The 17970-nt window shown below is 41.4% G+C and overlaps 1 long non-coding RNA gene across 11 annotated transcripts in view; it reads left to right on the top strand.

Moving 5' to 3' along the window:
- Positions 1-17970, top strand: part of LOC102415178 — a 110666-nt gene that overhangs the window by 22405 nt on the left and 70291 nt on the right. For 5 of the 11 annotated variants that reach the window (XR_006552375.1, XR_006552372.1, XR_006552371.1 and 2 more), the window contains 4 exons: positions 1361-1421; positions 1957-2045; positions 15448-15548; positions 16106-16170. The exons of 2 other annotated variants lie outside the window; for them this stretch is intronic. This is a non-coding gene — a long non-coding RNA (uncharacterized LOC102415178). The remainder of the gene's footprint in view (positions 1-1360; positions 1422-1956; positions 2046-15447; positions 15549-16105; positions 16171-17970) is intronic. 4 more of the 11 variants (XR_006552377.1, XR_006552376.1, XR_006552378.1 and 1 more) reach the window with 1 other exon arrangement.

Genomic DNA, 17970 nt, shown 5'->3' with positions numbered 1-17970 from the left:
AAGTGAAAGAATCTTTAGACATCTGCCATGTGCAGAAAAAACAAAAGCCAGATGTCAGCTATGCCATTAACTAAAACCATTCCTGTGTTTACTTTCCCCATACTCAAACCACTATATTTGGTTAAGAAAATCCTTGATATTTGGTTAAGAAAATCTTTGATTTTCTACTGTCTGTTAGAAAGTCACTGAAAGTGTGTTTATTTAGGTAGTTTTTGACACGTACTAGTGATTAACTTGGGACCAGATAGGACTTGGATTCGCCTGTTAAGATCAGCATAATGCTTTAGCTCCCTTTGGAAATACAGCTTGCCTCTCTGTGATCTCGCAGCGACTGAAATAAAAGTGCCTGACTCCGGAAGGTGGGGAGGAAGAAACTAGAATGGCTTCTTACCATTGTTCACCTAACACTGGCCTTTATCTCATGGCTACCTTGAGCTTCCCAGGAAGAGCAGAATAAGATTAGATGAGGGCAAATAGCACTGGGACTCATGCAGACCTGCTAACAAATGGCCATGTTAAACTTTCATCTTCCATTTGTCAGTAGCAGTAACCTAATTTAAAATCAGTTAGGAATCCCTGTTATCTCTATAGTGTGGAATCATTGACATTTAAAAAAATGATTAGATTGGGACTTCTCTGGAAGTCCAGTGGTTAAGACTTTGCCTTCCAATGCAGGGGGTGCAAGTTCGATTCCTGGTCAGGGAGCTAAGATCCCACATGCTTCATGGCCCAAAAAAGCAAAATATTAAACAGAAGCAATATTTAAAAAAACATGATTAGATTGAATTTTTAACATCACACATTTTTCTGCAGCTTCCAAACTCTGTTATCTCCCATTTCTTACCGCTTACCCAGACCCCCATCTAGAAAAGGTCATACAGAACCAATGGCCAGTTTCCCTTTACAGACTTCTCATACTGATGATACAGTTGGGCCAGTCAGCTGAGGGCTGACTCAGTCCTTTATTTTCTTCTTTGATAATACTAGAAGATTTAGGGTCCTGCTCCTGCAGCTTGGGAAACTGGGTGGGTTAGATGTGCTTGGTTGGGGGTGGGGGACAGGTGGTAATGATGCTATAGAGGTAGAGTTGTACTCTCTATATGAGAGTTGTACTCTCTATATGGACTCCACAGTCCACGTCAGCCACTGAGTTGTGTGGAAGTAGTAGAAATCAGCAGAAGCTCCTGTTCATCCCTGTCCCATTCCTCCAAGTACAAATCACATTCCTTAACGTGGTTTCTCATGCCCCTTCTTATATCTTGGGTCTCCTGTCATTCCTTACTGTGTACTCTGAGATTTAGTATATCGAACTTCTTGCAGTCCTCAGTCTTGTGAATGTGCCTGCTTTCTGTTGCTTCAGGTCACAACTTGGTCACTGCGTGCTCCAGGAAACATGTCCTGAACCACAGAGACTGGGTCAGGTGAGTCCACATCTCTCAAGTGCAGTGACCTTCCAGGAGCCTCAACATAGCTCATAAGAGACAAAAGGAGTTGACGCCTGACCATCATTTGTATCATCATGAAGTACAGAGAGCGATATCATGATGAGGGACCGTATGATGCTTCAGGCTCACTTACAAGGAATGGCTTTCTAGAGATCACAGAAACCCTTTTAGCCTGTTGTAAAGCTGAAGGGAAAGTTTTTCTATTTTTAAAAATATATATCACTTATGGGAAATAGCATTTTCAGAATTTCTGAACCCTGCTTTTCAGTGCCAAGTTATTTAACTTTTTCAAGTCAGAGAAAGGTAGTGGTCTCTCTGAGGGCCCTGTAAGAGGACTTGAGGGACAGATGTAAGGAGCAAGAGTAAAGTCTTAAGGCTACTGTCCAGTCCCTAGCAGTGAATGGGGAACGAGGGAGAATTCTGAAGTTTGCCTACAGAGTTTGCTTCATTCTGTTTTAACCATAAGCCTCTAAACTTTAGAAATACTAAGACCTTTTAAATTATGTTTTAGGATTTTGTGCATGATATTGCTGGCTCATTTTCTTCCAAAGAAGGCTATAGAGTTACAGCAGTGTACAAGGACGTATCTACCAAATAATGGTGAGTGCACCCTGCTAATTGTCATTAACAACAAGGCAGCCATTTTTAAAAATTTTAATTGGAGGCTAATTACTTTACAGTATTGTGGTGGTTTTGCTATACATTGACATGAATCAGCCATAGGTGTACATGCATTCCCCATCCTGAATCCCCCTCCCACCTCCCTCCCCATCCCATCCCTCTGGGTCATCCCAGTGCACCAGCCCTGAGCACCCTGTATCATGCATCGAACCTGGACTGGAGATCTGTTTCACATATGGTAATATACATGTTTCAGTGGTATTCTCTCAAACCATCCCACCCTCGCCTTCTCCCAGAGTCCAAAAGACTGTTCTTTACATCTATGTCTCTTTTGCTGTCTCGCATACAAGGTCATCGTTACCATCTTTCTAAATTCCACATATATGTGTTAGTATACTGTATTGGTGTTTTTCTTTCTGACTTACTTTGCTATGTAAAATAGGCTCCAGTTTCATACACCTCATTAGAACTGATTCAAATGCTGATTCTTTTTAATAGCTGAGTAATATTCCATTGTGAATATGTACCACAGCTTTCTTATCCATTCATCTGCCAATGGACATCTAGGTTGCTTCCATGTCCTGACTATTATAAACAGTGCTGCGATGAACATTGGGGTACACGTGTCTCTTTCAATTCTGGTTTCCTCAGTGTGAATGCCCAGCAGTGGGATTGCTGGGTCATAAGGCAGTTCTATTTTCAGTTTTTTAAGGAATCTCCACACTGTTCTCCATAGTGGCTGTACTAGTTTGCATTCCCACCAACAGTGTAAGAGGGTTCCTTTTTCTCTGCACCCTCTCCAGCATTTATTGTTTATAGACTTTTTGATAGCAGCCATTCTGACCGACATGAGACGGTACCTCATTGTGGTTTTGATTTGCATTTCTCTGATAATGAGTGATGTTGAGCATCTTTTCATGTGTTTGTTAGCAAGGCAGCCATTTTATAGGATCCACATGTGTTGGTTGAATGATGTTGCATGAAGGATTTATGACTGCGTCTTCTGCCTTATCATTACCTTTTTTTTTATATTTATGTATCTGGCTGTGCCGGGTCTTCATTGCAGCATGCTGGATCATTGGTTGTGGCACTCGAGGTCTTTAGTTGTGGTGTGTGGGATCTAGTTCCCTGACCAGGGATCAAACCCAGGGTCCCTGCATTGGGAGCATGAAATCTTAACCCCTGGACCATCAGGGAAGTCTCTGCCTTATCTTTTTTAATCTGGGTCTGTTCACCCAAATAATGAGTCTCCCTCCAGCAGTTTGAGTGAGAGGTTGCTCATTTCCTATGCCACTCATACCACAGTCACAGGAAGATGGGTTTGCATTATCTTAGCTCCCCATTCCCACATCTATTATGTTTCGACATTTTTTTTTCTTTTTTAGTTCTACCAGTTTATTGCTACCAACCCATCTCCCTCTACCCTCATGCATGTGTGCTCAGGCATGTAACCCCATGGACTACAGCCTGTCAGGCTCCTCTGTCCATGACTTATCCAGGCAAGAAGAGTGGAGTGGGTTGCCATTTCCTTCTCCTTTAAGGAAATCTTTTCCTTTGAGGCCATTTCCATTTGGCTGTCAGCTTCTAGCCTACTTCATCATCATTATCTACCATCTAATCCATCTATCGTTATCTACTGTCTGTCCCCGTTTATCATTGTTATCTACCATCTATCATGGAGATTCATGGCACTGGGCTCACCATCTTCTTATTGTCCCGCTGTGTCTTGCCATCATCCTGGGTGAGCTCAAAGTCCATGTGGATAAGACACTTGTCACTCTGGCCTCACAGTGCTTTAATCTCCTAATCTCTAATAACCTTTTGCTTTGCTACACTTTATCCTACACCCAGGGCTACAACCTGTGATTTGTCACTACTAGAGATTTTCCTCCTGTGAAATTCAACATGCCACTCTGTGTTCACAGATTTTCATCTGATCGGCTCCTTCATTTTCCTCATACCATCAGTTCTCAGCTTGACGAGAACCTCAGTCAGTTATTTCCTCTATTTCCCTCAAAGTTTGGAGCCCCCTCCTGGTTTGTTTACATTCTCTATCCAATCGATACATGTTGCCAATAAAATACTTCCTTTGCTGTCCCAAGTGCTATTACACATGCATGGTCTCTAGTTTCAGAGGAATCATGCCCTGCCTGGCAAGACTTTTGTATACCCCAAAATAAAAAATAAAACAGCAAGCCATAATCCTCTCAATTTATGTGTTCTTATTTTCAGTATTACCTGTTACTACTTTATTTACTTCTATAAATTCTTCACCCACCTATTCATTCAATATATATTTGAATTCTCATTATGACCAAGGCGCTGGGCTAAATTACAGAGATAGAATGATGAACACATACACTTTCTGTCAAGAGAAAGCATAGCTTGAAATTAGAATAATTTGGTACCTGCAAAGATTTTTTTTCCTATCTGTATGTCTTCATTTTATATTTATTTGGCTGAGGTGGTATCTTTTCTCCTTCACATTATGATAATCGAGTTTCTCTCATCTTAAGAAATGAAAACAAGTCTCCCTGGATTCTATTGGCATTTCTATAACCTGCTCCGTCTTTTTCCTTCCCCCTCATAGCCAGTCTTCTTGGAAAAGTGATCTGTGCCATCTCCATCTTCTTACCTTTGATTAGAGCCTCAGTCTACTGCAGTGCAGCTTTCATATCCACCCCTCCACCAAAACTACTCACTAAGCTCGTTGATGAGTTATTTTGCTGCCAAATCCAATACACTTGCCTTGGCCCTTATTTTATGTCATTATAGCATTCTAGACCATGGACTCCTCCCTTTTTGAAATTTCTCCTTTTCTTCTCTTGACTTTATTCTTTCTTCATATTCCTCTTCTCTAAATGTCCTTTTCAGGCTCTTTCATGGGCAACTCTTCCTCAACCAACATTTTATATTTTGAAGTTGCATCTTAGGATCTCTTTGTTTTTGCCATTCCCATGTCTTCAGTTTCCATCTGTGGGATTAAAATTTTAAGATACAGCCCAGATCTGTCTCCTGCCAGGTACCTATTCCTTACCAAGTTGCTCTGTTTGCAAGTTCAATTGGTGCCTCAGACCCCACAAGCTGGAAAGAACCTTAACATTCCACTCAGCCTTGTTCTCTCTTGCAGGTCCTGTATCAGTGAATGGTGCCATCATCCTTGGAATCATTCTAAAGCTCTTCCTCTCCTTTATCCTTGGCTTTCCATTTTCTCAACAAATCAATACAGTTTTAACTCCTTAACATCACTTAAATATGTTTTCCCTTCCTTTTTATTCCCAGATAATTACCATTTTCCACCTAGATAACTGCAATACTCTCCTAAATGATTTTCCCCTCTCTGGTCTTCCAGAATCTAATTTGTGCAGAGAATATCTTTATGAAATGCAAATTTGACTGCGTCTTGTCCTTCCCTGTTAACATTCAGTGATACCCTATTGCTGCCAGCATAAAGTCCAAATTCCTTACCTCTCCCGCACCCCCTTTTACTCTTCCTTCACAGGGTGCTGTCAGCCATCGCGTCTCTCTTTGCATACCTTCTTTCCTCTGCTGGGAAACCGCACCCCTCACACCATGCCCGTCCTGCCTGACATGCACTCAGCCTTTGGGAGCCGGCTCAGCGCTGCCACCTCTTCAACAGGCCTGCTTGCTTCCTCTGTGCCTGAGCTAACTTTTCTTCATATCAGTATCATCCTAACTCTTTGATTTTACATTTATTGTATTGATTGTAATACTCTGAGAACCTGTTTGTTTCTTCTACTCTTCTACTTTCCCATTTGACATCACCGTCATCTTCATTACCTCCACCATAGTTTGGCCCCAGGTAAATAGCAGGGAGGGAACATAGCTCCATCCATCAAGGGAATATTGGATTAAAGATTTACTGAGCACAGCCCCGCCCATCAGAACAGGACCCAGTTTCCCCCTCAGTCAGTCTCTCCCACCAGAAACCTTCCATAAGCCTCTTATCCTTTTCCATCAGAGGGCAGACAGACTGAAAAAAACAATCACAGGAAACTAACCAATCTGATCACATGGACCACAGCCTTGTCTAACTCAATGAAACTACAAGCCATGCCCTGTAGGGCCACCCAAGACTGACAGGTCATGGTGGAGAGTTCTGACAAAACATGGTCCACTAGAGAAGGGAATGGCAAACCACTTCAGTATTCTTGCCTTGAGAACCGCATGAACAGTATGAAAAGGCAAAAAGATAGGATACTGAAAGAGAAACTCCCCAGGTCAGTAGGGGCCCAATATGCTACTAGAGATCAGTGGAGAAATAACTCCAGAAAGAATGAAGAGACAGGGCCAAAGCAACAACACCACCTAGTTGTGGATGTGACTGGTGATGGAAGCAAGGTCTGGTGCTGTAAAGAGCACTACTGCATAGGAACCTGGAATGTCAGGTCCATGAATCAAGGCAAATTGGAAGTGGTCAAACAGGAGAAGGCAATGGCAGCCCACTCCAGTACTCATGCCTGGAAAATCCCATGGACGGAGGAGCCTGGTAGGCTGCAGTCCATGGGGTTGCTAAGAGTCGGACACGACTGAGTGACTTCACTTTGAATTTTTACTTTCATGCATTGGAGGAGGAAATGGCAACCCACTCCACTGTTCTTGCCTGGAGAATCCCATGCACAGAGGAGCCTGGTGGGCTGCCGTCTTTGGGGTCGCACAGAGTTGGACAAAACTGAAGCGACTTAGCAGTAGCAGCAGTAGCAAACAGGAGATGGCAATAGTGAACGTCGACATTTTAGGAATTAATGAACTAAAATGGACTGGAATGGGTGAATTTAACAGAGATAACCATGATATCTATTACTGCGGGCAAGAATCCTTTAGAAGAAATAGAGTAGCCATCACAGTCAACAAAAGAGTCCAAAAAGTAGTACTTGGATGCAATCTCAAGAACGACAGAATGATCTCTGTTCGTTTTTAAGGCAAACCATTAAATATCACAGTAATCCAAGTCTATGCCTGACCAGTAATGCTGAAAAGCTGAAGTTGAATGGTTCTTTGAAGACCTACCAGAACTTCTAGAACTAATACCCAAAAAAGATGTCCTTTTCACTATAGGGGACTGGAATGCAAAAGTAGGAACACATAAAATACCTGGAGTAGCAGGCAAATTTGGCCTTAGAGTAGAGAATGAAGCAGGGCAAAGGCTAATACAGTTTTGCCAGAGAAGGTACTGGTCATAGCAAACACCCTCTTCCAACAACACAAGAGAAGACTCTACCCATGAACATCACCAGATGATCAATACCGAAATCAGATTGATTACATTTTTTTCAGCCAAAGATGGAGAAGCTCTATACAGTCAACAAAAACAACACCAGGAGCTGACTGTGGCTCAAATCAGTTCAGTTAGTTCAATCGCTCAGTTGTTTCCGACTCTTTGTGATGCCATGGACTGCAGTATGCCAGGCCTCCTTGCCCATCACCAGCTCCCAGAGTTTACCCAAATTCATGTCCATTGAGTCAGTGATGCCATCTAACCATCTCATCCTTTGTCATCCCCTTCTCCTCCTGCCTTCAATCGTTCCCAGCATCAAGGTCTTTTCAGATATGTCAGCTCTTCGCATCAGGTGGCCAAAGTATTGGAGTTTCATCTTCAACATCAGTCCTTCCATGAACACCCAGGACTGATCTCCTTTAGGATGGACTGGTTGGATCTCCTTGCAGTCCAAGGGACTCTCAAAAATCTTCTCCAACAGCACAGTTCAAAAGCATCAATTTTTCGGCTCTCAGCTTTCTTTATAGGCCAACTCTTACACCCATACATAACTACTAAAAAACCATAGCCTTGACTAGATGGACTTTTGTTGGCAAAGTAATGTCTCCTTAATATGCTGTCTGGGTTGGTCATAACTTTCCTTCGAAGGAGTAAGCATCTTTTGATTTCAAGGCTGCAGTCACCATCTGCACTGATTTTGGAACCCCAAAAAATAAAGTCAGCCACTGTTTCCACTGTTTCCCCATCTATTTGCTATAAACTGATGGGACCAGATGCCATGATGTTAGTTTTCTGAATGTTGAGTTTTAAGCCAGCTTTTTCACTCTTCTCTTTCACTTTCATCAAGAGGCTCTTTCATTCCTCTTCACTTTCTGCCATAAGGGTGTTGTCATCTGCATATCTGAGGTTATTGATATTTCTCCTGGCAATCTTGATTCCAGCTTGTGCTTCATCCAGCCCAGCATTTCTCATGATGTACTCAAGTGAAATAAGCAGGATGACAATATACAGCCTTGACGTACTCCTTTTTCTATTTGGAACCAGTCTGTTCCATGTCCGGTTCTAACTGTTGCTTCCTGACTTGCATACATATTTCTCAAGAGGCAGGTCAGGTGGTCTGGTATTCCCATCTCTTTCAGAATTTTCCACAGTATATTGGGATCCACACAGACAGAGGCCTTGGCATAGTCAATAAAGCAGAAATAGATGTGTTTCTGGAACTCTCTTGCTTTTTTGATGATCCAGTGGATGTTGGCAATTTGATCTCTGGTTCCTCTGCCTTTTCTAAAACTAGCTTGAACATCTGGAAGTTCACGGTTCACATACTTCTGAAGCCTAGCTTGGAGAATTTTGAGCATACTTTACTAGTGTGTGAGATTAGTGCAATTGTGTGGTAGTTTGAGCATTTTTTGGCATTGCCTTGAAATGATCCTGTGATCACTGCTGAGTTTTCCAAATTTGCTGCCATATTGGGTGCAGCACTTTCACAGCATCATCTTTCAGGATTTGAAATAGCTCAATTGGAATTCCATCACCTCCACTAGCTTTGTTTGTAGTGATGCTTCCTAAGGCCCACCTGACTTCACATTCCAGGATGTCTGACTCTAGGTGAGTGATCACACCATTGTGATTATCTGGGTCATGAATATCTTTTTTGTACAGTTCTTCTGTGTATTCTTGCCACCTCTTCTTAATATCTTCTGCTTCTGTTAGGTCTGTACCATTTCTGTCCTTTATCGAGCCCATTTTTGCATGAAATGTTCCCTTGGTATCTCTGATTTTCTTGAAGACATCTCTAGTCTTTCCCATTCTATTGTTTTCCTCTATTTGCACTGATCACTTAGGAAGGCTTTCTTATCTCTCTTTGCTATTCTTTGGAGCTCTGCATTCAAATGGGTATGCTGCTGCTGCTAAGTCACTTCAATCATATCCGACTCTGTGCGACCCCATAGACGGCAGCCCACCAGGCCCCCCCCTCTCCCCGTCCCTGGGATTCTCCAGGCAAGGACACCAGGCCCCCCCCTCTCCCCGTCCCTGGGATTCTCCAGGCAAGGACACTGGAGTGGGTTGCCATTTCCTCCTCCAATCAAATGGGTATATCTTTCCTTTTCTCCTTTGTTTTTCGCTTCTCTTCTTTTCACAGCTATTTGTAAGGCCTCCTCAGACAGCCATTTTTCGTTTGTTTTTCTTGGGGATTGTCTTGCCCCCTGTCTCCTGTACAATGTCACAAACTTCCGTCCATAGTTTATCAGGCACTCTGTCTATGAGATCTAGTCCTTTAAATCTATTTCTCACTTCCACCATATAATCATTGCTCAGATGACCTAAGTCAAATTCCTTATGATTATACAGTAGAAATGAGAAATAGATTCAAGGGATTAGATATGATAGACAGAGTGCCTGAAGAACTATGGATGGAAGTTCGTGACATTGTACAGAAGGCAGGAATCAAGGCCATTCCCAAGAGAAAGAAAGCAAAAAGGCAAAAGGGGTGTCTGAGGAGCCCTCAGACAAGGGCTGACAAAGAAGAGAAAGGAAAGGCAAGGGAGAAAAGGAAAGATGTACTCATTTGAGTGCAGGGTTCCAAAGAATAGCAAGGAGAGATAAGAAAGCCTTCTTGGTGATCAGTGCAAAGACATAGAGGAAAACAACAGAATGGGAAAGACTAGAAAATTAGAGATACCAAGAAAATAAGAGATACCAAGGGAACATTTCATGCAAAGGTGGGCACAATAAAGGACAGAAATGGTATGGACTTAACAGAAGCAGAAGCCATTAAGAAGAGGTGGCAAGAATACACAGAAGAAACGTAACAAAAAAGATCTTCATGACCCAGATAATCACGATGGTGTGATCACTCACCTAGAGCCAGACCTCCTGGAATGTGAAGTCAAGTGGGCCTTAGGACGCATCACTACATACAAAGCTAGTGGAGGTGATGGATTTCCAGTTGAGCTCTTTCAAATCCTAAAAGATGATCCTGTGAAACTGCTGCACTCAATATGCCAGCAAGTTTTGAAAACTTGGCAGTGATCACAGAAAGGCAAGGCTAAAGAATGCTCAAACTACTGCACAGTTGCCCTCATCTCACACACTAACAAAGTAATGCTCAAAATTCTCCAAGCCAGGCTTCAGCAGTATGTGAACTGTGAACTTTCAGATGTCCAAACTAGTTTTAGAAAAGGCGGAGGAACCAGAGATCAAATTGCCCACATCCACTGGATCATCAAAAAGCAAGAGAGTTCCAGAAAAACATTTACTTCTGCTTTATTGACTATACCAAAGCCTTTGACTGTGTGAATCACAAAAAACTGTGGAAAATTCTGAAAGAGATGGGAATACCAGACCACCTGACCTGTCTCTTGAGATATCTGAATGCAAGTCAGGAAGCAACAGTTAGAAGTGTACATGGAACAATAGACTGGTTCCAAATAGGGAAAGGAGTATGTCAAGGCAGTATATTTTCACCCTGGCTTGGAGAATTTTGAGGATTACTTTACTACGTGTGAGATGAGTGCAATTGTTCGGTAGTTTGAGCATTCTTTGGCATTGCCTTTCTTTGGGATTGGAATGAAAAGTGACATTTTCCAGTCCTATGGCCACTGCTGAGTTTTCCAAATTTGCTGACATATAGAGTGCAGCACTTTCACAGCAGCATCTTTCAGGATTTGAAATAGCTCAACTGGAATTCCATCACCCCCACTAGCTTTGTTTGTAGTAATGCTTCCTAAGTCCCACTTGACTTCACATTCCAGGATGTCTGGCTCTAGGTGAGTGATCACACCATCATGATTGTCTGGCTCGTGAAGATTTTTTGGGTACAGTTCTTCTGTGTATTCTTGCCACCTTTTCTTAATATCTTCTGCTTCTGTTGGGTCCCTACCATTTCTGTCCTTTATTGAGTCCATCTTTGCATGAAACGTTCCCTTGGTATCTTCAATTTTCTTGAAGAGATCTGTAGTCTTTCCCATTCTGTTGTTTTCCTCTGTTTCTTTGCATTGATTGCTAAGGAAGGCTTTCTTATCTCTCCTTGCTATTCTTTGGAACTCTGCATTCAGATGCTTATATCTTTCCTTTTCTCCTTTGCTTTTCACTTCTCTTCTTTTCACAGCTATTTGTAAGGCCTCCCCCAGACAGCCATTTTGCTTTTTTGCATTTCTTTTTCTTGGGAATGGTCTTGATTCCTGTCTCCTGTACAATGTCACAAAGTTCTGTCCATAGTTCATCATGCACTCTATGAGATCTAGTCCCTTAAATCTATTTCTCACTTCCACTGTATAGTCATAAGGGATTTGATTTAGGTCATACCTGAATGGTCTAGTGGTTTTCTCCACTTTCTTCAATTTAAGTCTGAATTTGGCATTAAGGATTTCATGATCTGAGCCACATTCAGCTCCCGGTCTTATTTTTACTGACTATATAGAGCTTCTCCATCTTTGGCTGCAAAGAATATAATCAATCTGATTTTGGTGCCAACCATCTGGTGATGTCCATGTGTAGAGTCTTGTGTTGTTGGAAGAGGGTGTTTGCTCTGACCAGTGTGTTCTCTTGACTGAACTCTATTTTAGCCTTTGCCCTGCTTCATTCTGTACTCCAAGGCCAAATTTGCCTCTTACTCCAGGTGTTTCTTGACTTCTTTTGCATTCCAGTCCCCTATAGTGAAAATGACATCTTTTTTTGGGTGTTAGTTCTAGAAGGTCTTGTAGGTCTTCAAAGAACTGTTCAACTTCAGCTTCTTCAACATTACTGGTTGGGGCATAGACTTGAATTACCCTGATATTGAATGGTTTGCCTTGGAAACGAACAGAGATCATTCTGTTGTGTTTGAAATTGCATCCATGTACTGCATTTTGGACTCTTTTGTTGACTATGATGGCTACTCCATTTCTTCTAAGGGATTCCTGCCCACAGTAGTAGATATAATGGTCATCTGAGTTAAATTCACCCATTCCAGTCCATCTTAGTTTGCTGATTTCTAGAATGTCGACGTTCACTCTTGTCATCTCCTGTTTGATCACTTCCAATTTGTCTTGATTCATGGATCTAACATTCCAGGTTCCTATGGAATATTGCTCTTTACAGCATTGAACCTTGCTTCTATCACCAGTCCCATCCACAATTGGGTGTTGTTTTTGCTTTGGCTCCATCCCTTCATTCTTTCTGGAGTTATTTCTCCACTGATCTCCAGTAGTATATTGGGCATCTACCGACCAGGGGCAGTTATATGCAGAGTACATCATGAGTAACGCTGGGCTGGAGGAAGCACCAGCTAGAATCAAGATTGCCAGGTGAAATATCAATAACCTCAGATAAGCATTTGACACCACCCTTATGGCAGAAAGTGAAGAGGAACTAAAGAGTGTCTTGATGAAAGTGAAAGAGCAGAGTGAAAAAGTTGGCTTAAAGCTCAATATGCAGAAAATGAAGATCATGGCATCCAGTCCCATCACTTCATGGCAAATAGATGGGGAAACAGTGGAAATAGTGGCTAACTTTATTTTTCTGGGCTCCAAAATCACTGCAGATGGTGACTGCAGCCATGAAGTTAAAAGACGCTTACTCCTTGGAAGGAAAGTTATGTCCAACCTAGACAGCATATTAAAAAGCAGAGATATTACTTTGCCAACAAAGGTCCGTCTAGTCAAGGTTATGGTTTTTCCAGTGGTCATGTATGGATGTGAGAGTTGGACTATAAAGAAAGCTGAGCGCCGAAGAATTGATGCTTTTGAACAGTGGTGTTGGAGAAGACTCTTGAGAGTCCCTTGGACTGCCAGGAGATCCAACCAGTCCATCCTAAAGGAGATTGGTCCTGGGTGTTCATTGGAAGGACTGATGCTGCAGCTGAAACTCCAATACTTGGCCATCTGATGCGAAGAGCTGACTCATTTGAAAAGACTCTGATGCTGGGAGGGATTGGGAGCAGGAGGAGAAGGGGACGACAGAGGATGAGATGGCTGGATGGCATCACTGACTCAATGGACATGAGTTTGGGTAAACTCTGGGAGTTGGTGATGGACAGGGAGTCCTGGCATGCTGCGGTCCATGGGGTCGCAGAGTCGGACACAACTGAGCGACTGAACTGAGCTGAACTGCTCTGAACAGGTTGTTTCATCATAAGCAGTATACCAGTGCCGTTTTTCTTAGACCTTTTATTGATGTGTAATTGATTTACAGTACTGTGTTAACTTCAGGTGTACAGCATAGTGATGTCAGGTTTTTTTTCCTATTATAGCCATTATAGGTTATTATGAGCTTTTGAACAGAATTCCCTATGATAGACAGTAAATCTTTGTTTTTTATTCATGTATAGTGTTAATTGCTCAGTTGTGTTTAACTCTTTGTGACCCAATGGACTGTAGCCCGCACGCCAGGCTCTTCTGTTCATGGAATTCTCCAGGGAAGAATACTGGAGTGGATAGCCATTCTGTTCTCCAAAGGATCTTCTTGACCCAGGTGTGGAACCCAGGTCTCCTGCATTTCAGGCAGACTCTTTACCATCTGAGCCAGCACGGATGCTATGTATACACTATACATGTACACTTGATGTTTCAGTTCAGTTCAGTTCAGTCGCTCAGTTGTGTCCGACTCTTTGTGACCCCATGAATCGCAGCAAGCCAGGCTTCCCTGTCCATCACCAACTCCTGGAGTTCACTCAGACTTAGGTCCATCAAGTCAGTGATACCATCCAGCCATCTCATCCTCTGTCATCCCCTTCTCCTCCTGCCCCCAATCCCTACCAGCATCAGAGTCTTTTCCAATGAGTCAACTCTTCACATGAGGTGGCCAAAGTACTGGAGTTTCAGCTTTAGCATCATTCCTTCCAGAGAAATCCCAGGGCTGATCTCCTTCAGAATGGACTGATTGGATCTCCTTGCAGTCCAAGGGACTCTCAAGAGTCTTCTCCAACACCACTGTTCAAAAGCATCAATTCTTCGGCACTCAGTTTTCTTCACAGCCCAACTCTCACATCCATACATGACTACAGGAAAAACCATAGCCTTGACTAGACGGATCTTTGTTGGCAAAGTAATGTCTCTGCTTTTGAATATGCTGTCTAGGTTGGTCATAACTTTCCTTCCAAGGAGTAAGCGTCTTTTAATTTCATGGCTGCAGTCACCATCTGCAGTTATTTTGGAGCCCCCCCAAAATGAAGTCTGTCACTGTTTCCACTGTTTCCCCATCTATTTGCCATGAAGTGATGGGACCAGATGCCATGATCTTTGTTTTCTGAATTCTGAGTTTTAAGCCAACTTTTTCACTCTGCTCTTTCACTTTCATCAAGAGGCTCTTTAGTTCTTCTTCACCTTCTGCCATAGGGGTGGTGTCATCTGCATATCTGAGGTTATTGATATTTCTCCCGGCAATCTTGATTCCAGCTTGTGTAGTAGTTTGTTAATTCCGTCCTCCTGATTTGTCCCTCCCACTCTCCTCTCTCCCCTTTGGTGACCATACATTTGTGTTCTGAGTTTGTTTGTTTTGTATAAAGACTCATTTGTATTGTTTTTTAGATTTACCTGTACCCGATACTATAAAATATTCATCTTTCTTTCTCTGACTTACTTCATTAAGTATAATTTTTCTGCCCATTTTTTGATTGGATTGTTTGTTTTCTCCATATTAAGTTGCATGGGCTGTTTGTGTATGTTAGATATTAACCCCTTGTCAGTCACATAATTTACACATATCCTTCCATTGCTCAGATTATTTTTTGTTTTGTTTATAGTTTCCTTTGCTGTGCAAAAGTTTTTAAATTTGAGGAAGGCCTCTATCTGTGAACTTCCCATTTAGAACTGCTTTTGTTTGCATCCTATAAATTTAGTAAGGTTGTGTTTTCATTTGTCTCAAGATATTTTCTGGTATCTTTGATTTTATCTTTGACCCATAGCTTTTGTAGTAGCATGTTATTTAGTCTGCATGTGTTCATTCTTTTCCTTTTTTTGGTCCCTGTGGTTGATTTCTAATTTCATGCTGTTGTTATCAAAAAAGATGTTTGAAGTAATTTCTGTTCCTTTACATTTGTTGAGGCTTATTTTGTGACCTACTGTGTGCTCTATCCCAGAGAAAGATCCATATGCACTTGAAAAGAATCTATTATTTTTGTTTTTGATTCTCTCTTTTTTTTTTTTTTTTTTTTGGATGTAGCATCCTCTGCTGCTGCTGCTGAGTCACTTCAGTCGTGTCCGACTCTGTGCGACCCCATAGACGGCAGCCCACCAGGCTCCCCCATCCCTGGGATTCTCCAGGTATCAATTAAGTCTTAACTGATCTATTGTATCATTTAGGACCTCTGTTATATTGATTTTCTGTCTGGATGATCAGTCCACCCATGTCAGTGAGATGTCAAAGTCTCCTACTATTATTGTCCATTTCTCACTTTATGTCTGTTAGTATTTGTTTTACATATTTAGGTTCTCTTATATTGGGAGCACATGTGTTAATAAGTAAAATATTCTTTTCTTGTATAGATTTCTTTGTCATTATATAATAGAGTCTTTGTTTTTCTCTCTGGTCTTTGTCTTAAAGTCTATTTTGTCTTTATGATTACTGCTATACTCTCTTGTCCAGTTCCTCTCACTTTCAGTGTATGTGAGTGGTTTTCACCCTGAAGTGAGTCTCTTGTAGGCAGTATATTTGTCCCTCCTACTCTCTTCTCTCCCCTTTGGTGACCATACATTTGTGTTCTGTCTCTGAGTCTGTTTCTGTTTTGTATATAGACTCATTTGTATTGTTTTTGAGATTCCACCTGTACCTGATACCATATAATATTCATCTTTCTCTTGTTTTTTTATTTTTTATCCAGTCTGCCTCTCTATGTCTTTTGATCAGAGCATTTTGTTCATTGATAGTTCAAGTAATTATTTACAGGTATGTACTTATTGCCATTTTAATCATAGTTTTTCGTTCTCCTTTTTATTTTTCCTTTTGTACTTTGATGACTTTCTTTTGTAAAATGCTTAAATTTCTTTCTTTTTGTTTTTTTGTGAATCTGTTATATGTTTTTGATTTGTGGTTACCATGAACTTCCAGTATGTTGACCTGTAATTATATCTACTTTCTTTAAGACATATAAGTTTAAACATGTTCTAAAAGATCAACATTTTTATACTCCCTCCACCACATTTTGTGACTTTAAAGTCCTGGTTTACATCTTCATGCTTATCCTGTTATTGTTAATTGCAGTTATCATCATTTATATATATATATATTTTTCTATATACTGGCTTAATTGATCTTCATTTCTTTTATGTATTTGTCTTTAATATTGTGATTTTCCCTCTTCTATAGATTCTTGCTTTTCTTATATATAGAGAAAACCCTTCAATGTTTCTTTTAAGATAGTTTTCAGTTTGGTTCAGTTCAGTTGCTCAGTCGTGTCTGATTCTTTGTGAACCCATGAATCGCAGGACGCCAGGCCTCCCTGTCCATCACCAACTCCCAGAGCCTACCCAAACCCATGTCCATCGAGTCGGTGATGCCATCCAGCCATCTCATCCTCTGTCGTCCCCTTCTCCTCCTGCCCCCAATCCCTCCCAGCATCGGGGTCTTTTCCAGTGAGTCAACTCTTCGCACGAGGTGGCCAAAGTATTGGAGTTTCAGCCTCAGCATCAGTCCTTCCAATGAACACTCAGGACTGATCTCCTTTAGGATGGACTGGTTGGATCTCCTTGCAGTCCAAGGGACTCTCAAGAGTCTTCCCCAACACCACTGTTCAAAAGCATCAATTCTTCGGTGCTCAGCTTTCTTTATAGTCCAACTCTCACATCCATACATGACCACTGGAAAAACCATAGCCTTGACTAGACAGACCTTTGTTGGCAAAGTAATGTCTCTGTTTTTGAATATGCTATCTAGGTTGGTCATAACTTTCCTTCCAAGGAGTAAGCATCTTTTAATTTCATGGCTGCAATCACCATCTGCAGTGATTTTGGAGCCCCCAAAAATAAAGTCTGACACTGTTTCCACTGTTTCTCCCTCTATTTGCCATGAAGTGATGGGACTGGATGCCATGATCTTCATTTTCTGCATATTGAGCTTTAAGCCAACCTTTTCACTCTCCTCTTTGACTTTCATCAAGAGGCTTTTTGGTTCCTCTTCACTTTCTTCCATAAGGGTGGTGTCATCTGCATATCTGAGGTTATTGATATTTCTCTCGGCAATCTTGATTCCAGCTTGTGCTTCTAAGATAGTTTTAGTATTGGTGAATTCTTTTTAGTTTTGCTTGTCTGAGAAATTCTTTATCTCTCCTTCTATTCTAAATGATAATCTTTCCCAGTAGAATGTTCTAGATTGCAGATTTTGCCCTTTCAGGACTTTGTATATCTTGCCACTCCTTTATGTCTGCACAGTTTCTGCAGGTAAATCAGCTGATAGCTTTATGGGGATGCCCTTGTAACTGACTCTTTGCTTGGCTCTTGCTGCCATTAACATTTTAATTATGATATATCTTGGCCTGAGTAAGTTTGGGTACATCTCTTTTGGGACCCTCTGCTTCATGGACCTGGATATCTGTTTCCTTCTTTAGGTTTGGGAATTTCTTAATTTCTTTAAATACACTTTCAATCCTCTTCTCTCTTCTTCTGTAATGTCTATTATGTGTAGACTGACACAGTTTATATTATTGTATAGATCTTATATGTTGCTTTCAATTCATTTGTCTTCCTTTCT

Source organism: Bubalus bubalis, chromosome 7 (genome assembly GCF_019923935.1).
Source record: "Bubalus bubalis isolate 160015118507 breed Murrah chromosome 7, NDDB_SH_1, whole genome shotgun sequence".
Classification (NCBI taxonomy): Eukaryota; Metazoa; Chordata; class Mammalia; order Artiodactyla; family Bovidae; genus Bubalus; species Bubalus bubalis.
This window is presented reverse-complemented; position numbering and strand designations above follow the sequence as displayed.